The sequence below is a fragment of the Daphnia carinata genome, chromosome 2 (genome assembly GCF_022539665.2).
Source record: "Daphnia carinata strain CSIRO-1 chromosome 2, CSIRO_AGI_Dcar_HiC_V3, whole genome shotgun sequence".
Classification (NCBI taxonomy): Eukaryota; Metazoa; Arthropoda; class Branchiopoda; order Diplostraca; family Daphniidae; genus Daphnia; species Daphnia carinata.
Window position 1 is genome coordinate 655150 of NC_081332.1, and position 19118 is coordinate 674267.

At 41.7% G+C, this 19118-nt stretch overlaps 37 non-coding genes across 37 annotated transcripts; 4 read left to right on the top strand and 33 right to left on the bottom strand.

Annotated features, from left to right (window-relative positions):
* Positions 1 to 69: 69 nt before the first annotated feature.
* On the bottom strand, positions 70 to 142 carry Trnav-uac (transfer RNA valine (anticodon UAC)). Its single transcript has one exon. It is a non-coding gene; the product is annotated as a tRNA-Val (tRNA).
* A 103-nt stretch (positions 143 to 245) lies between these two features.
* On the bottom strand, positions 246 to 318 carry Trnav-aac (transfer RNA valine (anticodon AAC)). The gene has a single exon. It is a non-coding gene; the product is annotated as a tRNA-Val (tRNA).
* An 828-nt stretch (positions 319 to 1146) lies between these two features.
* On the bottom strand, positions 1147 to 1219 carry Trnav-uac (transfer RNA valine (anticodon UAC)). Its single transcript has one exon. It is a non-coding gene; the product is annotated as a tRNA-Val (tRNA).
* Positions 1220 to 1322: 103 nt separating this feature from the next.
* Trnav-aac (transfer RNA valine (anticodon AAC)) lies at positions 1323 to 1395 on the bottom strand. Its single transcript has one exon. It is a non-coding gene; the product is annotated as a tRNA-Val (tRNA).
* A 469-nt stretch (positions 1396 to 1864) lies between these two features.
* Positions 1865 to 1938, top strand: Trnan-guu (transfer RNA asparagine (anticodon GUU)). Its single transcript has one exon. It is a non-coding gene; the product is annotated as a tRNA-Asn (tRNA).
* A 271-nt stretch (positions 1939 to 2209) lies between these two features.
* Trnav-uac (transfer RNA valine (anticodon UAC)) lies at positions 2210 to 2282 on the bottom strand. The gene has a single exon. It is a non-coding gene; the product is annotated as a tRNA-Val (tRNA).
* Positions 2283 to 2385: 103 nt separating this feature from the next.
* Trnav-aac (transfer RNA valine (anticodon AAC)) lies at positions 2386 to 2458 on the bottom strand. The gene has a single exon. It is a non-coding gene; the product is annotated as a tRNA-Val (tRNA).
* An 827-nt stretch (positions 2459 to 3285) lies between these two features.
* Trnav-uac (transfer RNA valine (anticodon UAC)) lies at positions 3286 to 3358 on the bottom strand. Its single transcript has one exon. It is a non-coding gene; the product is annotated as a tRNA-Val (tRNA).
* Positions 3359 to 3461: 103 nt separating this feature from the next.
* Trnav-aac (transfer RNA valine (anticodon AAC)) lies at positions 3462 to 3534 on the bottom strand. The gene has a single exon. It is a non-coding gene; the product is annotated as a tRNA-Val (tRNA).
* Positions 3535 to 4362: 828 nt separating this feature from the next.
* Trnav-uac (transfer RNA valine (anticodon UAC)) lies at positions 4363 to 4435 on the bottom strand. Its single transcript has one exon. It is a non-coding gene; the product is annotated as a tRNA-Val (tRNA).
* A 103-nt stretch (positions 4436 to 4538) lies between these two features.
* On the bottom strand, positions 4539 to 4611 carry Trnav-aac (transfer RNA valine (anticodon AAC)). Its single transcript has one exon. It is a non-coding gene; the product is annotated as a tRNA-Val (tRNA).
* A 469-nt stretch (positions 4612 to 5080) lies between these two features.
* Trnan-guu (transfer RNA asparagine (anticodon GUU)) lies at positions 5081 to 5154 on the top strand. Its single transcript has one exon. It is a non-coding gene; the product is annotated as a tRNA-Asn (tRNA).
* A 271-nt stretch (positions 5155 to 5425) lies between these two features.
* Trnav-uac (transfer RNA valine (anticodon UAC)) lies at positions 5426 to 5498 on the bottom strand. The gene has a single exon. It is a non-coding gene; the product is annotated as a tRNA-Val (tRNA).
* Positions 5499 to 5601: 103 nt separating this feature from the next.
* Positions 5602 to 5674, bottom strand: Trnav-aac (transfer RNA valine (anticodon AAC)). The gene has a single exon. It is a non-coding gene; the product is annotated as a tRNA-Val (tRNA).
* Positions 5675 to 6488: 814 nt separating this feature from the next.
* Trnav-uac (transfer RNA valine (anticodon UAC)) lies at positions 6489 to 6561 on the bottom strand. The gene has a single exon. It is a non-coding gene; the product is annotated as a tRNA-Val (tRNA).
* A 647-nt stretch (positions 6562 to 7208) lies between these two features.
* Positions 7209 to 7282, top strand: Trnan-guu (transfer RNA asparagine (anticodon GUU)). Its single transcript has one exon. It is a non-coding gene; the product is annotated as a tRNA-Asn (tRNA).
* A 271-nt stretch (positions 7283 to 7553) lies between these two features.
* On the bottom strand, positions 7554 to 7626 carry Trnav-uac (transfer RNA valine (anticodon UAC)). The gene has a single exon. It is a non-coding gene; the product is annotated as a tRNA-Val (tRNA).
* Positions 7627 to 7729: 103 nt separating this feature from the next.
* Positions 7730 to 7802, bottom strand: Trnav-aac (transfer RNA valine (anticodon AAC)). The gene has a single exon. It is a non-coding gene; the product is annotated as a tRNA-Val (tRNA).
* Positions 7803 to 8630: 828 nt separating this feature from the next.
* On the bottom strand, positions 8631 to 8703 carry Trnav-uac (transfer RNA valine (anticodon UAC)). The gene has a single exon. It is a non-coding gene; the product is annotated as a tRNA-Val (tRNA).
* Positions 8704 to 8806: 103 nt separating this feature from the next.
* Trnav-aac (transfer RNA valine (anticodon AAC)) lies at positions 8807 to 8879 on the bottom strand. The gene has a single exon. It is a non-coding gene; the product is annotated as a tRNA-Val (tRNA).
* Positions 8880 to 9707: 828 nt separating this feature from the next.
* On the bottom strand, positions 9708 to 9780 carry Trnav-uac (transfer RNA valine (anticodon UAC)). Its single transcript has one exon. It is a non-coding gene; the product is annotated as a tRNA-Val (tRNA).
* Positions 9781 to 9883: 103 nt separating this feature from the next.
* On the bottom strand, positions 9884 to 9956 carry Trnav-aac (transfer RNA valine (anticodon AAC)). The gene has a single exon. It is a non-coding gene; the product is annotated as a tRNA-Val (tRNA).
* Positions 9957 to 10784: 828 nt separating this feature from the next.
* Positions 10785 to 10857, bottom strand: Trnav-uac (transfer RNA valine (anticodon UAC)). The gene has a single exon. It is a non-coding gene; the product is annotated as a tRNA-Val (tRNA).
* A 103-nt stretch (positions 10858 to 10960) lies between these two features.
* Positions 10961 to 11033, bottom strand: Trnav-aac (transfer RNA valine (anticodon AAC)). The gene has a single exon. It is a non-coding gene; the product is annotated as a tRNA-Val (tRNA).
* Positions 11034 to 11502: 469 nt separating this feature from the next.
* Trnan-guu (transfer RNA asparagine (anticodon GUU)) lies at positions 11503 to 11576 on the top strand. The gene has a single exon. It is a non-coding gene; the product is annotated as a tRNA-Asn (tRNA).
* A 271-nt stretch (positions 11577 to 11847) lies between these two features.
* Trnav-uac (transfer RNA valine (anticodon UAC)) lies at positions 11848 to 11920 on the bottom strand. The gene has a single exon. It is a non-coding gene; the product is annotated as a tRNA-Val (tRNA).
* Positions 11921 to 12023: 103 nt separating this feature from the next.
* Trnav-aac (transfer RNA valine (anticodon AAC)) lies at positions 12024 to 12096 on the bottom strand. The gene has a single exon. It is a non-coding gene; the product is annotated as a tRNA-Val (tRNA).
* Positions 12097 to 12923: 827 nt separating this feature from the next.
* Positions 12924 to 12996, bottom strand: Trnav-uac (transfer RNA valine (anticodon UAC)). Its single transcript has one exon. It is a non-coding gene; the product is annotated as a tRNA-Val (tRNA).
* Positions 12997 to 13099: 103 nt separating this feature from the next.
* Trnav-aac (transfer RNA valine (anticodon AAC)) lies at positions 13100 to 13172 on the bottom strand. Its single transcript has one exon. It is a non-coding gene; the product is annotated as a tRNA-Val (tRNA).
* An 828-nt stretch (positions 13173 to 14000) lies between these two features.
* Trnav-uac (transfer RNA valine (anticodon UAC)) lies at positions 14001 to 14073 on the bottom strand. The gene has a single exon. It is a non-coding gene; the product is annotated as a tRNA-Val (tRNA).
* Positions 14074 to 15077: 1004 nt separating this feature from the next.
* Trnav-uac (transfer RNA valine (anticodon UAC)) lies at positions 15078 to 15150 on the bottom strand. The gene has a single exon. It is a non-coding gene; the product is annotated as a tRNA-Val (tRNA).
* Positions 15151 to 15253: 103 nt separating this feature from the next.
* Trnav-aac (transfer RNA valine (anticodon AAC)) lies at positions 15254 to 15326 on the bottom strand. Its single transcript has one exon. It is a non-coding gene; the product is annotated as a tRNA-Val (tRNA).
* An 827-nt stretch (positions 15327 to 16153) lies between these two features.
* Trnav-uac (transfer RNA valine (anticodon UAC)) lies at positions 16154 to 16226 on the bottom strand. The gene has a single exon. It is a non-coding gene; the product is annotated as a tRNA-Val (tRNA).
* A 103-nt stretch (positions 16227 to 16329) lies between these two features.
* On the bottom strand, positions 16330 to 16402 carry Trnav-aac (transfer RNA valine (anticodon AAC)). Its single transcript has one exon. It is a non-coding gene; the product is annotated as a tRNA-Val (tRNA).
* Positions 16403 to 17229: 827 nt separating this feature from the next.
* Positions 17230 to 17302, bottom strand: Trnav-uac (transfer RNA valine (anticodon UAC)). The gene has a single exon. It is a non-coding gene; the product is annotated as a tRNA-Val (tRNA).
* A 1005-nt stretch (positions 17303 to 18307) lies between these two features.
* On the bottom strand, positions 18308 to 18380 carry Trnav-uac (transfer RNA valine (anticodon UAC)). The gene has a single exon. It is a non-coding gene; the product is annotated as a tRNA-Val (tRNA).
* Positions 18381 to 18483: 103 nt separating this feature from the next.
* Trnav-aac (transfer RNA valine (anticodon AAC)) lies at positions 18484 to 18556 on the bottom strand. Its single transcript has one exon. It is a non-coding gene; the product is annotated as a tRNA-Val (tRNA).
* Positions 18557 to 19118: the final 562 nt, after the last annotated feature.

The window sequence follows — 19118 nt, forward strand, 5'->3', positions numbered from 1 at the left end:
GCCTTACAGACTTACAGATGGCGGTGACCTCACGAATCAATGAGTCAATCTTGTAAAATGCAAACCGATTGTTCTCACCCAGGGTCGAACTGAGGACCTTCAGCGTGTAAAGCCGACGTGATAACCGCTACACTATGAGAACGTTTAATTTATGTCACCAGCAACGGTCTTAATCCAATCATGACGAAATCAGGAAATTCCAAATTAATAGTCGTCTTTCACATTTGCTTTTCACTTAAATGTCTTGTTCCCACCCAGGATCGAACTGAGGACCTTCAGCGTGTTAGGCCGACGTGATAACCACTACACTATGGGAACGCATTTCAGACAACTATTACAGCCAAATATACCAACAGCAATTGACCTGATGAACATTCAACACTACTCGTACGAGGTGGGGGTCGAACCCACGACCAATTTATTACCAATCTTTTCCTCTAACGACTGAGCTAGCCAGGACACATGAACGATGAATCCTCTGTCAACCATGTATTTTTCGGTGTTTGAAATTTTCAGATTATCCGTCTAAAATCTAGTTTTCAACTTACCAAACATCCCTAAACTTATTATAAATCGTTAATGAGTTATTTCGTGAGTGAAATAAGTCTAGTTACATGTGTTCACGGCCAGGCAAACGGTACCAGCAAACGAAACCCAATACTGAATCTACCCATCGGTGTAGTAGTTCCTTTTTGTAGAGAACAATGAAGCAATATGAAATCAAAACTGTAATAAACGTTAATGATGTTTACCATATGCATGATTTTGCGCAAAATTACAACAACGGGCCTCTGTGGCGCAATTGGCTAGCGCGTTCGGCTGTTACGAATTTCGTCGATACCGGAAGGCTGGTGGTTCGAGCCCACCCAGGGGCGATGCAATGAAGTGCAAACAAATATGGACACTGCACACCGATTGCACTATCTTTTTTTGGAAGCTTCATAATTATTTGCCTATATCTTGGCCTAGTACTAAGTAATGGAAAACCACATATGCGCTAAATACAACCAGGCTGTCGTAAAGTTAGTTAATGTTGTCCCGTGGCATTCATGTCATTGATGTCAAACAAATTTGGTTGCCTTACAGACTTACAGATGGCGGTGACCTCACGAATCAATGAGTCAATCTTGTAAAATGCAAACCGATTGTTCTCACCCAGGGTCGAACTGAGGACCTTCAGCGTGTAAAGCCGACGTGATAACCGCTACACTATGAGAACGTTTAATTTATGTCACCAGCAACGGTCTTAATCCAATCATGACGAAATCAGGAAATTCCAAATTAATAGTCGTCTTTCACATTTGCTTTTCACTTAAATGTCTTGTTCCCACCCAGGATCGAACTGAGGACCTTCAGCGTGTTAGGCCGACGTGATAACCACTACACTATGGGAACGCATTTCAGACAACTATTACAGCCACATATACCAACAGCAATTGACCTGATGAACATTCAACACTACTCGTACGAGGTGGGGGTCGAACCCACGACCAATTTATTACCAATCTTTTCCTCTAACGACTGAGCTAGCCAGGACACATGAACGATGAATCCTCTGTCAACCATGTATTTTTCGGTGTTTGAAATTTTCAGATTATCCGTCTAAAATCTAGTTTTCAACTTACCAAACATCCCTAAACTTATTATAAATCGTTAATGAGTTATTTCGTGAGTGAAATAAGTCTAGTTACATGTGTTCACGGCCAGGCAAACGGTACCAGCAAACGAAACCCAATACTGAATCTACCCATCGGTGTAGTAGTTCCTTTTTGTAGAGAACAATGAAGCAATATGAAATCAAAACTGTAATAAACGTTAATGATGTTTACCATATGCATGATTTTGCGCAAAATTACAACAACGCGCCTCTGTGGCGCAATTGGCTAGCGCGTTCGGCTGTTAACCGGAAGGCTGGTGGTTCGAGCCCACCCAGGGGCGATGCAATGAAGTGCAAACAAATATGGACACTGCACACCGATTGCACTATCTTTTTTTGGAAGCTTCATAATTATTTGCCTATATCTTGGCCTAGTACTAAGTAATGGAAAACCACATATGCGCTAAATACAACCAGGCTGTCGTAAAGTTAGTTAATGTTGTCCCGTGGCATTCATGTCATTGATGTCAAACAAATTTGGTTGCCTTACAGACTTACAGATGGCGGTGACCTCACGAATCAATGAGTCAATCTTGTAAAATGCAAACCGATTGTTCTCACCCAGGGTCGAACTGAGGACCTTCAGCGTGTAAAGCCGACGTGATAACCGCTACACTATGAGAACGTTTAATTTATGTCACCAGCAACGGTCTTAATCCAATCATGACGAAATCAGGAAATTCCAAATTAATAGTCGTCTTTCACATTTGCTTTTCACTTAAATGTCTTGTTCCCACCCAGGATCGAACTGAGGACCTTCAGCGTGTTAGGCCGACGTGATAACCACTACACTATGGGAACGCATTTCAGACAACTATTACAGCCAAATATACCAACAGCAATTGACCTGATGAACATTCAACACTACTCGTACGAGGTGGGGGTCGAACCCACGACCAATTTATTACCAATCTTTTCCTCTAACGACTGAGCTAGCCAGGACACATGAACGATGAATCCTCTGTCAACCATGTATTTTTCGGTGTTTGAAATTTTCAGATTATCCGTCTAAAATCTAGTTTTCAACTTACCAAACATCCCTAAACTTATTATAAATCGTTAATGAGTTATTTCGTGAGTGAAATAAGTCTAGTTACATGTGTTCACGGCCAGGCAAACGGTACCAGCAAACGAAACCCAATACTGAATCTACCCATCGGTGTAGTAGTTCCTTTTTGTAGAGAACAATGAAGCAATATGAAATCAAAACTGTAATAAACGTTAATGATGTTTACCATATGCATGATTTTGCGCAAAATTACAACAACGCGCCTCTGTGGCGCAATTGGCTAGCGCGTTCGGCTGTTAGTGTAGGGTTGTTACCGGAAGGCTGGTGGTTCGAGCCCACCCAGGGGCGATGCAATGAAGTGCAAACAAATATGGACACTGCACACCGATTGCACTATCTTTTTTTGGAAGCTTCATAATTATTTGCCTATATCTTGGCCTAGTACTAAGTAATGGAAAACCACATATGCGCTAAATACAACCAGGCTGTCGTAAAGTTAGTTAATGTTGTCCCGTGGCATTCATGTCATTGATGTCAAACAAATTTGGTTGCCTTACAGACTTACAGATGGCGGTGACCTCACGAATCAATGAGTCAATCTTGTAAAATGCAAACCGATTGTTCTCACCCAGGGTCGAACTGAGGACCTTCAGCGTGTAAAGCCGACGTGATAACCGCTACACTATGAGAACGTTTAATTTATGTCACCAGCAACGGTCTTAATCCAATCATGACGAAATCAGGAAATTCCAAATTAATAGTCGTCTTTCACATTTGCTTTTCACTTAAATGTCTTGTTCCCACCCAGGATCGAACTGAGGACCTTCAGCGTGTTAGGCCGACGTGATAACCACTACACTATGGGAACGCATTTCAGACAACTATTACAGCCACATATACCAACAGCAATTGACCTGATGAACATTCAACACTACTCGTACGAGGTGGGGGTCGAACCCACGACCAATTTATTACCAATCTTTTCCTCTAACGACTGAGCTAGCCAGGACACATGAACGATGAATCCTCTGTCAACCATGTATTTTTCGGTGTTTGAAATTTTCAGATTATCCGTCTAAAATCTAGTTTTCAACTTACCAAACATCCCTAAACTTATTATAAATCGTTAATGAGTTATTTCGTGAGTGAAATAAGTCTAGTTACATGTGTTCACGGCCAGGCAAACGGTACCAGCAAACGAAACCCAATACTGAATCTACCCATCGGTGTAGTAGTTCCTTTTTGTAGAGAACAATGAAGCAATATGAAATCAAAACTGTAATAAACGTTAATGATGTTTACCATATGCATGATTTTGCGCAAAATTACAACAAGTGGCCTCTGTGGCGCAATTGGCTAGCGCGTTCGGCTGTTACGAATTTCGTCGATACCGGAAGGCTGGTGGTTCGAGCCCACCCAGGGGCGAGCCATTGAAGTGCAAACAAATATGGACACTGCACACCGATTGCACTATCTTTTTTTGGAAGCTTCATAATTATTTGCCTATATCTTGGCCTAGTACTAAGTAATGGAAAACCACATATGCGCTAAATACAACCAGGCTGTCGTAAAGTTAGTTAATGTTGTCCCGTGGCATTCATGTCATTGATGTCAAACAAATTTGGTTGCCTTACAGACTTACAGATGGCGGTGACCTCACGAATCAATGAGTCAATCTTGTAAAATGCAAACCGATTGTTCTCACCCAGGGTCGAACTGAGGACCTTCAGCGTGTAAAGCCGACGTGATAACCGCTACACTATGAGAACGTTTAATTTATGTCACCAGCAACGGTCTTAATCCAATCATGACGAAATCAGGAAATTCCAAATTAATAGTCGTCTTTCACATTTGCTTTTCACTTAAATGTCTTGTTCCCACCCAGGATCGAACTGAGGACCTTCAGCGTGTTAGGCCGACGTGATAACCACTACACTATGGGAACGCATTTCAGACAACTATTACAGCCACATATACCAACAGCAATTGACCTGATGAACATTCAACACTACTCGTACGAGGTGGGGGTCGAACCCACGACCAATTTATTACCAATCTTTTCCTCTAACGACTGAGCTAGCCAGGACACATGAACGATGAATCCTCTGTCAACCATGTATTTTTCGGTGTTTGAAATTTTCAGATTATCCGTCTAAAATCTAGTTTTCAACTTACCAAACATCCCTAAACTTATTATAAATCGTTAATGAGTTATTTCGTGAGTGAAATAAGTCTAGTTACATGTGTTCACGGCCAGGCAAACGGTACCAGCAAACGAAACCCAATACTGAATCTACCCATCGGTGTAGTAGTTCCTTTTTGTAGAGAACAATGAAGCAATATGAAATCAAAACTGTAATAAACGTTAATGATGTTTACCATATGCATGATTTTGCGCAAAATTACAACAACGCGCCTCTGTGGCGCAATTGGCTAGCGCGTTCGGCTGTTAACCGGAAGGCTGGTGGTTCGATCCCACCCAGGGGCGATGCAATGAAGTGCAAACAAATATGGACACTGCACACCGATTGCACTATCTTTTTTTGGAAGCTTCATAATTATTTGCCTATATCTTGGCCTAGTACTAAGTAATGGAAAACCACATATGCGCTAAATACAACCAGGCTGTCGTAAAGTTAGTTAATGTTGTCCCGTGGCATTCATGTCATTGATGTCAAACAAATTTGGTTGCCTTACAGACTTACAGATGGCGGTGACCTCACGAATCAATGAGTCAATCTTGTAAAATGCAAACCGATTGTTCTCACCCAGGGTCGAACTGAGGACCTTCAGCGTGTAAAGCCGACGTGATAACCGCTACACTATGAGAACGTTTAATTTATGTCACCAGCAACGGTCTTAATCCAATCATGACGAAATCAGGAAATTCCAAATTAATAGTCGTCTTTCACATTTGCTTTTCACTTAAATGTCTTGTTCCCACCCAGGATCGAACTGAGGACCTTCAGCGTGTTAGGCCGACGTGATAACCACTACACTATGGGAACGCATTTCAGACAACTATTACAGCCAAATATACCAACAGCAATTGACCTGATGAACATTCAACACTACTCGTACGAGGTGGGGGTCGAACCCACGACCAATTTATTACCAATCTTTTCCTCTAACGACTGAGCTAGCCAGGACACATGAACGATGAATCCTCTGTCAACCATGTATTTTTCGGTGTTTGAAATTTTCAGATTATCCGTCTAAAATCTAGTTTTCAACTTACCAAACATCCCTAAACTTATTATAAATCGTTAATGAGTTATTTCGTGAGTGAAATAAGTCTAGTTACATGTGTTCACGGCCAGGCAAACGGTACCAGCAAACGAAACCCAATACTGAATCTACCCATCGGTGTAGTAGTTCCTTTTTGTAGAGAACAATGAAGCAATATGAAATCAAAACTGTAATAAACGTTAATGATGTTTACCATATGCATGATTTTGCGCAAAATTACAACAACGGGCCTCTGTGGCGCAATTGGCTAGCGCGTTCGGCTGTTAAACGGAAGGCTGGTGGTTCGAGCCCACCCAGGGGCGATGCAATGAAGTGCAAACAAATATGGACACTGCACACCGATTGCACTATCTTTTTTTGGAAGCTTCATAATTATTTGCCTATATCTTGGCCTAGTACTAAGTAATGGAAAACCACATATGCGCTAAATACAACCAGGCTGTCGTAAAGTTAGTTAATGTTGTCCCGTGGCATTCATGTCATTGATGTCAAACAAATTTGGTTGCCTTACAGACTTACAGATGGCGGTGACCTCACGAATCAATGAGTCAATCTTGTAAAATGCAAACCGATTGTTCTCACCCAGGGTCGAACTGAGGACCTTCAGCGTGTAAAGCCGACGTGATAACCGCTACACTATGAGAACGTTTAATTTATGTCACCAGCAACGGTCTTAATCCAATCATGACGAAATCAGGAAATTCCAAATTAATAGTCGTCTTTCACATTTGCTTTTCACTTAAATGTCTTGTTCCCACCCAGGATCGAACTGAGGACCTTCAGCGTGTTAGGCCGACGTGATAACCACTAAACTATGGGAACGCATTTCAGACAACTATTACAGCCAAATATACCAACAGCAATTGACCTGATGAACATTCAACACTACTCGTACGAGGTGGGGGTCGAACCCACGACCAATTTATTACCAATCTTTTCCTCTAACGACTGAGCTAGCCAGGACACATGAACGATGAATCCTCTGTCAACCATGTATTTTTCGGTGTTTGAAATTTTCAGATTATCCGTCTAAAATCTAGTTTTCAACTTACCAAACATCCCTAAACTTATTATAAATCGTTAATGAGTTATTTCGTGAGTGAAATAAGTCTAGTTACATGTGTTCACGGCCAGGCAAACGGTACCAGCAAACGAAACCCAATACTGAATCTACCCATCGGTGTAGTAGTTCCTTTTTGTAGAGAACAATGAAGCAATATGAAATCAAAACTGTAATAAACGTTAATGATGTTTACCATATGCATGATTTTGCGCAAAAAATTACAACAACGCGCCTCTGTGGCGCAATTGGCTAGCGCGTTCGGCTGTTAACCGGAAGGCTGGTGGTTCGAGCCCACCCAGGGGCGATGCAATGAAGTGCAAACAAATATGGACACTGCACACCGATTGCACTATCTTTTTTTGGAAGCTTCATAATTATTTGCCTATATCTTGGCCTAGTACTAAGTAATGGAAAACCACATATGCGCTAAATACAACCAGGCTGTCGTAAAGTTAGTTAATGTTGTCCCGTGGCATTCATGTCATTGATGTCAAACAAATTTGGTTGCCTTACAGACTTACAGATGGCGGTGACCTCACGAATCAATGAGTCAATCTTGTAAAATGCAAACCGATTGTTCTCACCCAGGGTCGAACTGAGGACCTTCAGCGTGTAAAGCCGACGTGATAACCGCTACACTATGAGAACGTTTAATTTATGTCACCAGCAACGGTCTTAATCCAATCATGACGAAATCAGGAAATTCCAAATTAATAGTCGTCTTTCACATTTGCTTTTCACTTAAATGTCTTGTTCCCACCCAGGATCGAACTGAGGACCTTCAGCGTGTTAGGCCGACGTGATAACCACTACACTATGGGAACGCATTTCAGACAACTATTACAGCCACATATACCAACAGCAATTGACCTGATGAACATTCAACACTACTCGTACGAGGTGGGGGTCGAACCCACGACCAATTTATTACCAATCTTTTCCTCTAACGACTGAGCTAGCCAGGACACATGAACGATGAATCCTCTGTCAACCATGTATTTTTCGGTGTTTGAAATTTTCAGATTATCCGTCTAAAATCTAGTTTTCAACTTACCAAACATCCCTAAACTTATTATAAATCGTTAATGAGTTATTTCGTGAGTGAAATAAGTCTAGTTACATGTGTTCACGGCCAGGCAAACGGTACCAGCAAACGAAACCCAATACTGAATCTACCCATCGGTGTAGTAGTTCCTTTTTGTAGAGAACAATGAAGCAATATGAAATCAAAACTGTAATAAACGTTAATGATGTTTACCATATGCATGATTTTGCGCAAAATTACAACAACGGGCCTCTGTGGCGCAATTGGCTAGCGCGTTCGGCTGTTACGAATTTCGTCGATACCGGAAGGCTGGTGGTTCGAGCCCACCCAGGGGCGATGCAATGAAGTGCAAACAAATATGGACACTGCACACCGATTGCACTATCTTTTTTTGGAAGCTTCATAATTATTTGCCTATATCTTGGCCTAGTACTAAGTAATGGAAAACCACATATGCGCTAAATACAACCAGGCTGTCGTAAAGTTAGTTAATGTTGTCCCGTGGCATTCATGTCATTGATGTCAAACAAATTTGGTTGCCTTACAGACTTACAGATGGCGGTGACCTCACGAATCAATGAGTCAATCTTGTAAAATGCAAACCGATTGTTCTCACCCAGGGTCGAACTGAGGACCTTCAGCGTGTAAAGCCGACGTGATAACCGCTACACTATGAGAACGTTTAATTTATGTCACCAGCAACGGTCTTAATCCAATCATGACGAAATCAGGAAATTCCAAATTAATAGTCGTCTTTCACATTTGCTTTTCACTTAAATGTCTTGTTCCCACCCAGGATCGAACTGAGGACCTTCAGCGTGTTAGGCCGACGTGATAACCACTACACTATGGGAACGCATTTCAGACAACTATTACAGCCACATATACCAACAGCAATTGACCTGATGAACATTCAACACTACTCGTACGAGGTGGGGGTCGAACCCACGACCAATTTATTACCAATCTTTTCCTCTAACGACTGAGCTAGCCAGGACACATGAACGATGAATCCTCTGTCAACCATGTATTTTTCGGTGTTTGAAATTTTCAGATTATCCGTCTAAAATCTAGTTTTCAACTTACCAAACATCCCTAAACTTATTATAAATCGTTAATGAGTTATTTCGTGAGTGAAATAAGTCTAGTTACATGTGTTCACGGCCAGGCAAACGGTACCAGCAAACGAAACCCAATACTGAATCTACCCATCGGTGTAGTAGTTCCTTTTTGTAGAGAACAATGAAGCAATATGAAATCAAAACTGTAATAAACGTTAATGATGTTTACCATATGCATGATTTTGCGCAAAATTACAACAACGGGCCTCTGTGGCGCAATTGGCTAGCGCGTTCGGCTGTTACGAATTTCGTCGATACCGGAAGGCTGGTGGTTCGAGCCCACCCAGGGGCGATGCAATGAAGTGCAAACAAATATGGACACTGCACACCGATTGCACTATCTTTTTTTGGAAGCTTCATAATTATTTGCCTATATCTTGGCCTAGTACTAAGTAATGGAAAACCACATATGCGCTAAATACAACCAGGCTGTCGTAAAGTTAGTTAATGTTGTCCCGTGGCATTCATGTCATTGATGTCAAACAAATTTGGTTGCCTTACAGACTTACAGATGGCGGTGACCTCACGAATCAATGAGTCAATCTTGTAAAATGCAAACCGATTGTTCTCACCCAGGGTCGAACTGAGGACCTTCAGCGTGTAAAGCCGACGTGATAACCGCTACACTATGAGAACGTTTAATTTATGTCACCAGCAACGGTCTTAATCCAATCATGACGAAATCAGGAAATTCCAAATTAATAGTCGTCTTTCACATTTGCTTTTCACTTAAATGTCTTGTTCCCACCCAGGATCGAACTGAGGACCTTCAGCGTGTTAGGCCGACGTGATAACCACTACACTATGGGAACGCATTTCAGACAACTATTACAGCCAAATATACCAACAGCAATTGACCTGATGAACATTCAACACTACTCGTACGAGGTGGGGGTCGAACCCACGACCAATTTATTACCAATCTTTTCCTCTAACGACTGAGCTAGCCAGGACACATGAACGATGAATCCTCTGTCAACCATGTATTTTTCGGTGTTTGAAATTTTCAGATTATCCGTCTAAAATCTAGTTTTCAACTTACCAAACATCCCTAAACTTATTATAAATCGTTAATGAGTTATTTCGTGAGTGAAATAAGTCTAGTTACATGTGTTCACGGCCAGGCAAACGGTACCAGCAAACGAAACCCAATACTGAATCTACCCATCGGTGTAGTAGTTCCTTTTTGTAGAGAACAATGAAGCAATATGAAATCAAAACTGTAATAAACGTTAATGATGTTTACCATATGCATGATTTTGCGCAAAATTACAACAAGTGGCCTCTGTGGCGCAATTGGCTAGCGCGTTCGGCTGTTACGAATTTCGTCGATACCGGAAGGCTGGTGGTTCGAGCCCACCCAGGGGCGAGCCATTGAAGTGCAAACAAATATGGACACTGCACACCGATTGCACTATCTTTTTTTGGAAGCTTCATAATTATTTGCCTATATCTTGGCCTAGTACTAAGTAATGGAAAACCACATATGCGCTAAATACAACCAGGCTGTCGTAAAGTTAGTTAATGTTGTCCCGTGGCATTCATGTCATTGATGTCAAACAAATTTGGTTGCCTTACAGACTTACAGATGGCGGTGACCTCACGAATCAATGAGTCAATCTTGTAAAATGCAAACCGATTGTTCTCACCCAGGGTCGAACTGAGGACCTTCAGCGTGTAAAGCCGACGTGATAACCGCTACACTATGAGAACGTTTAATTTATGTCACCAGCAACGGTCTTAATCCAATCATGACGAAATCAGGAAATTCCAAATTAATAGTCGTCTTTCACATTTGCTTTTCACTTAAATGTCTTGTTCCCACCCAGGATCGAACTGAGGACCTTCAGCGTGTTAGGCCGACGTGATAACCACTACACTATGGGAACGCATTTCAGACAACTATTACAGCCACATATACCAACAGCAATTGACCTGATGAACATTCAACACTACTCGTACGAGGTGGGGGTCGAACCCACGACCAATTTATTACCAATCTTTTCCTCTAACGACTGAGCTAGCCAGGACACATGAACGATGAATCCTCTGTCAACCATGTATTTTTCGGTGTTTGAAATTTTCAGATTATCCGTCTAAAATCTAGTTTTCAACTTACCAAACATCCCTAAACTTATTATAAATCGTTAATGAGTTATTTCGTGAGTGAAATAAGTCTAGTTACATGTGTTCACGGCCAGGCAAACGGTACCAGCAAACGAAACCCAATACTGAATCTACCCATCGGTGTAGTAGTTCCTTTTTGTAGAGAACAATGAAGCAATATGAAATCAAAACTGTAATAAACGTTAATGATGTTTACCATATGCATGATTTTGCGCAAAATTACAACAACGCGCCTCTGTGGCGCAATTGGCTAGCGCGTTCGGCTGTTAACCGGAAGGCTGGTGGTTCGAGCCCACCCAGGGGCGATGCAATGAAGTGCAAACAAATATGGACACTGCACACCGATTGCACTATCTTTTTTTGGAAGCTTCATAATTATTTGCCTATATCTTGGCCTAGTACTAAGTAATGGAAAACCACATATGCGCTAAATACAACCAGGCTGTCGTAAAGTTAGTTAATGTTGTCCCGTGGCATTCATGTCATTGATGTCAAACAAATTTGGTTGCCTTACAGACTTACAGATGGCGGTGACCTCACGAATCAATGAGTCAATCTTGTAAAATGCAAACCGATTGTTCTCACCCAGGGTCGAACTGAGGACCTTCAGCGTGTAAAGCCGACGTGATAACCGCTACACTATGAGAACGTTTAATTTATGTCACCAGCAACGGTCTTAATCCAATCATGACGAAATCAGGAAATTCCAAATTAATAGTCGTCTTTCACATTTGCTTTTCACTTAAATGTCTTGTTCCCACCCAGGATCGAACTGAGGACCTTCAGCGTGTTAGGCCGACGTGATAACCACTACACTATGGGAACGCATTTCAGACAACTATTACAGCCACATATACCAACAGCAATTGACCTGATGAACATTCAACACTACTCGTACGAGGTGGGGGTCGAACCCACGACCAATTTATTACCAATCTTTTCCTCTAACGACTGAGCTAGCCAGGACACATGAACGATGAATCCTCTGTCAACCATGTATTTTTCGGTGTTTGAAATTTTCAGATTATCCGTCTAAAATCTAGTTTTCAACTTACCAAACATCCCTAAACTTATTATAAATCGTTAATGAGTTATTTCGTGAGTGAAATAAGTCTAGTTACATGTGTTCACGGCCAGGCAAACGGTACCAGCAAACGAAACCCAATACTGAATCTACCCATCGGTGTAGTAGTTCCTTTTTGTAGAGAACAATGAAGCAATATGAAATCAAAACTGTAATAAACGTTAATGATGTTTACCATATGCATGATTTTGCGCAAAATTAACATGAAGGGCCTCTGTGGCGCAATTGGCTAGCGCGTTCGGCTGTTATTGTAGGGCTGTTACCGGAAGGCTGGTGGTTCGAGCCCACCCAGGGGCGTAGCAATGAAGTGCAAACAAATATGGACACTGCACACCGATTGCACTATCTTTTTTTGGAAGCTTCATAATTATTTGCCTATATCTTGGCCTAGTACTAAGTAATGGAAAACCACATATGCGCTAAATACAACCAGGCTGTCGTAAAGTTAGTTAATGTTGTCCCGTGGCATTCATGTCATTGATGTCAAACAAATTTGGTTGCCTTACAGACTTACAGATGGCGGTGACCTCACGAATCAATGAGTCAATCTTGTAAAATGCAAACCGATTGTTCTCACCCAGGGTCGAACTGAGGACCTTCAGCGTGTAAAGCCGACGTGATAACCGCTACACTATGAGAACGTTTAATTTATGTCACCAGCAACGGTCTTAATCCAATCATGACGAAATCAGGAAATTCCAAATTAATAGTCGTCTTTCACATTTGCTTTTCACTTAAATGTCTTGTTCCCACCCAGGATCGAACTGAGGACCTTCAGCGTGTTAGGCCGACGTGATAACCACTACACTATGGGAACGCATTTCAGACAACTATTACAGCCACATATACCAACAGCAATTGACCTGATGAACATTCAACACTACTCGTACGAGGTGGGGGTCGAACCCACGACCAATTTATTACCAATCTTTTCCTCTAACGACTGAGCTAGCCAGGACACATGAACGATGAATCCTCTGTCAACCATGTATTTTTCGGTGTTTGAAATTTTCAGATTATCCGTCTAAAATCTAGTTTTCAACTTACCAAACATCCCTAAACTTATTATAAATCGTTAATGAGTTATTTCGTGAGTGAAATAAGTCTAGTTACATGTGTTCACGGCCAGGCAAACGGTACCAGCAAACGAAACCCAATACTGAATCTACCCATCGGTGTAGTAGTTCCTTTTTGTAGAGAACAATGAAGCAATATGAAATCAAAACTGTAATAAACGTTAATGATGTTTACCATATGCATGATTTTGCGCAAAATTACAACAACGGGCCTCTGTGGCGCAATTGGCTAGCGCGTTCGGCTGTTACGAATTTCGTCGATACCGGAAGGCTGGTGGTTCGAGCCCACCCAGGGGCGATGCAATGAAGTGCAAACAAATATGGACACTGCACACCGATTGCACTATCTTTTTTTGGAAGCTTCATAATTATTTGCCTATATCTTGGCCTAGTACTAAGTAATGGAAAACCACATATGCGCTAAATACAACCAGGCTGTCGTAAAGTTAGTTAATGTTGTCCCGTGGCATTCATGTCATTGATGTCAAACAAATTTGGTTGCCTTACAGACTTACAGATGGCGGTGACCTCACGAATCAATGAGTCAATCTTGTAAAATGCAAACCGATTGTTCTCACCCAGGGTCGAACTGAGGACCTTCAGCGTGTAAAGCCGACGTGATAACCGCTACACTATGAGAACGTTTAATTTATGTCACCAGCAACGGTCTTAATCCAATCATGACGAAATCAGGAAATTCCAAATTAATAGTCGTCTTTCACATTTGCTTTTCACTTAAATGTCTTGTTGCCACCCAGGATCGAACTGAGGACCTTCAGCGTGTTAGGCCGACGTGATAACCACTAAACTATGGGAACGCATTTCAGACAACTATTACAGCCACATATACCAACAGCAATTGACCTGATGAACATTCAACACTACTCGTACGAGGTGGGGGTCGAACCCACGACCAATTTATTACCAATCTTTTCCTCTAACGACTGAGCTAGCCAGGACACATGAACGATGAATCCTCTGTCAACCATGTATTTTTCGGTGTTTGAAATTTTCAGATTATCCGTCTAAAATCTAGTTTTCAACTTACCAAACATCCCTAAACTTATTATAAATCGTTAATGAGTTATTTCGTGAGTGAAATAAGTCTAGTTACATGTGTTCACGGCCAGGCAAACGGTACCAGCAAACGAAACCCAATACTGAATCTACCCATCGGTGTAGTAGTTCCTTTTTGTAGAGAACAATGAAGCAATATGAAATCAAAACTGTAATAAACGTTAATGATGTTTACCATATGCATGATTTTGCGCAAAATTACAACAACGGGCCTCTGTGGCGCAATTGGCTAGCGCGTTCGGCTGTTACGAATTTCGTCGATACCGGAAGGCTGGTGGTTCGAGCCCACCCAGGGGCGATGCAATGAAGTGCAAACAAATATGGACACTGCACACCGATTGCACTATCTTTTTTTGGAAGCTTCATAATTATTTGCCTATATCTTGGCCTAGTACTAAGTAATGGAAAACCACATATGCGCTAAATACAACCAGGCTGTCGTAAAGTTAGTTAATGTTGTCCCGTGGCATTCATGTCATTGATGTCAAACAAATTTGGTTGCCTTACAGACTTACAGATGGCGGTGACCTCACGAATCAATGAGTCAATCTTGTAAAATGCAAACCGATTGTTCTCACCCAGGGTCGAACTGAGGACCTTCAGCGTGTAAAGCCGACGTGATAACCGCTACACTATGAGAACGTTTAATTTATGTCACCAGCAACGGTCTTAATCCAATCATGACGAAATCAGGAAATTCCAAATTAATAGTCGTCTTTCACATTTGCTTTTCACTTAAATGTCTTGTTCCCACCCAGGATCGAACTGAGGACCTTCAGCGTGTTAGGCCGACGTGATAACCACTACACTATGGGAACGCATTTCAGACAACTATTACAGCCAAATATACCAACAGCAATTGACCTGATGAACATTCAACACTACTCGTACGAGGTGGGGGTCGAACCCACGACCAATTTATTACCAATCTTTTCCTCTAACGACTGAGCTAGCCAGGACACATGAACGATGAATCCTCTGTCAACCATGTATTTTTCGGTGTTTGAAATTTTCAGATTATCCGTCTAAAATCTAGTTTTCAACTTACCAAACATCCCTAAACTTATTATAAATCGTTAATGAGTTATTTCGTGAGTGAAATAAGTCTAGTTACATGTGTTCACGGCCAGGCAAACGGTACCAGCAAACGAAACCCAATACTGAATCTACCCATCGGTGTAGTAGTTCCTTTTTGTAGAGAACAATGAAGCAATATGAAATCAAAACTGTAATAAACGTTAATGATGTTTACCATATGCATGATTTTGCGCAAAATTACAACAATGGGCCTCTGTGGCGCAATTGGCTAGCGCGTTCGGCTGTTAGTGTAGGGCTGTCACCGGAAGGCTGGTGGTTCGAGCCCACCCAGGGGCGTTCTAATGAAGTGCAAACAAATATGGACACTGCACACCGATTGCACTATCTTTTTTTGGAAGCTTCATAATTATTTGCCTATATCTTGGCCTAGTACTAAGTAATGGAAAACCACATATGCGCTAAATACAACCAGGCTGTCGTAAAGTTAGTTAATGTTGTCCCGTGGCATTCATGTCATTGATGTCAAACAAATTTGGTTGCCTTACAGACTTACAGATGGCGGTGACCTCACGAATCAATGAGTCAATCTTGTAAAATGCAAACCGATTGTTCTCACCCAGGGTCGAACTGAGGACCTTCAGCGTGTAAAGCCGACGTGATAACCGCTACACTATGAGAACGTTCAATTTATGTCACCAGCAACGGTCTTAATCCAATCATGACGAAATCAGGAAATTCCAAATTAATAGTCGTCTTTCACATTTGCTTTTCACTTAAATGTCTTGTTCCCACCCAGGATCGAACTGAGGACCTTCAGCGTGTTAGGCCGACGTGATAACCACTACACTATGGGAACGCATTTCAGACAACTATTACAGCCAAATATACCAACAGCAATTGACCTGATGAACATTCAACACTACTCGTACGAGGTGGGGGTCGAACCCACGACCAATTTATTACCAATCTTTTCCTCTAACGACTGAGCTAGCCAGGACACATGAACGATGAATCCTCTGTCAACCATGTATTTTTCGGTGTTTGAAATTTTCAGATTATCCGTCTAAAATCTAGTTTTCAACTTACCAAACATCCCTAAACTTATTATAAATCGTTAATGAGTTATTTCGTGAGTGAAATAAGTCTAGTTACATGTGTTCACGGCCAGGCAAACGGTACCAGCAAACGAAACCCAATACTGAATCTACCCATCGGTGTAGTAGTTCCTTTTTGTAGAGAACAATGAAGCAATATGAAATCAAAACTGTAATAAACGTTAATGATGTTTACCATATGCATGATTTTGCGCAAAATTACAATGAAGGGCCTCTGTGGCGCAATTGGCTAGCGCGTTCGGCTGTTATTGTAGGGCTGTTACCGGAAGGCTGGTGGTTCGAGCCCACCCAGGGGCGATGCAATGAAGTGCAAACAAATATGGACACTGCACACCGATTGCACTATCTTTTTTTGGAAGCTTCATAATTATTTGCCTATATCTTGGCCTAGTACTAAGTAATGGAAAACCACATATGCGCTAAATACAACCAGGCTGTCGTAAAGTTAGTTAATGTTGTCCCGTGGCATTCATGTCATTGATGTCAAACAAATTTGGTTGCCTTACAGACTTACAGATGGCGGTGACCTCACGAATCAATGAGTCAATCTTGTAAAATGCAAACCGATTGTTCTCACCCAGGGTCGAACTGAGGACCTTCAGCGTGTAAAGCCGACGTGATAACCGCTACACTATGAGAACGTTCAATTTATGTCACCAGCAACGGTCTTAATCCAATCATGACGAAATCAGGAAATTCCAAATTAATAGTCGTCTTTCACATTTGCTTTTCACTTAAATGTCTTGTTCCCACCCAGGATCGAACTGAGGACCTTCAGCGTGTTAGGCCGACGTGATAACCACTACACTATGGGGAACGCATTTCAGACAACTATTACAGCCAAATATACCAACAGCAATTGACCTGATGAACATTCAACACTACTCGTACGAGGTGGGGGTCGAACCCACGACCAATTTATTACCAATCTTTTCCTCTAACGACTGAGCTAGCCAGGACACATGAACGATGAATCCTCTGTCAACCATGTATTTTTCGGTGTTTGAAATTTTCAGATTATCCGTCTAAAATCTAGTTTTCAACTTACCAAACATCCCTAAACTTATTATAAATCGTTAATGAGTTATTTCGTGAGTGAAATAAGTCTAGTTACATGTGTTCACGGCCAGGCAAACGGTACCAGCAAACGAAACCCAATACTGAATCTACCCATCGGTGTAGTAGTTCCTTTTTGTAGAGAACAATGAAGCAATATGAAATCAAAACTGTAATAAACGTTAATGATGTTTACCATATGCATGATTTTGCGCAAAATTACAACAACGGGCCTCTGTGGCGCAATTGGCTAGCGCGTTCGGCTGTTACGAATTTCGTCGATACCGGAAGGCTGGTGGTTCGAGCCCACCCAGGGGCGATGCAATGAAGTGCAAACAAATATGGACACTGCACACCGATTGCACTATCTTTTTTTGGAAGCTTCATAATTATTTGCCTATATCTTGGCCTAGTACTAAGTAATGGAAAACCACATATGCGCTAAATACAACCAGGCTGTCGTAAAGTTAGTTAATGTTGTCCCGTGGCATTCATGTCATTGATGTCAAACAAATTTGGTTGCCTTACAGACTTACAGATGGCGGTGACCTCACGAATCAATGAGTCAATCTTGTAAAATGCAAACCGATTGTTCTCACCCAGGGTCGAACTGAGGACCTTCAGCGTGTAAAGCCGACGTGATAACCGCTACACTATGAGAACGTTTAATTTATGTCACCAGCAACGGTCTTAATCCAATCATGACGAAATCAGGAAATTCCAAATTAATAGTCGTCTTTCACATTTGCTTTTCACTTAAATGTCTTGTTCCCACCCAGGATCGAACTGAGGACCTTCAGCGTGTTAGGCCGACGTGATAACCACTACACTATGGGAACGCATTTCAGACAACTATTACAGCCAAATATACCAACAGCAATTGACCTGATGAACATTCAACACTACTCGTACGAGGTGGGGGTCGAACCCACGACCAATTTATTACCAATCTTTTCCTCTAACGACTGAGCTAGCCAGGACACATGAACGATGAATCCTCTGTCAACCATGTATTTTTCGGTGTTTGAAATTTTCAGATTATCCGTCTAAAATCTAGTTTTCAACTTACCAAACATCCCTAAACTTATTATAAATCGTTAATGAGTTATTTCGTGAGTGAAATAAGTCTAGTTACATGTGTTCACGGCCAGGCAAACGGTACCAGCAAACGAAACCCAATACTGAATCTACCCATCGGTGTAGTAGTTCCTTTTTGTAGAGAACAATGAAGCAATATGAAATCAAAACTGTAATAAACGTTAATGATGTTTACCATATGCATGATTTTGCGCAAAATTACAACAACGGGCCTCTGTGGCGCAATTGGCTAGCGCGTTCGGCTGTTACGAATTTCGTCGATACCGGAAGGCTGGTGGTTCGAGCCCACCCAGGGGCGATGCA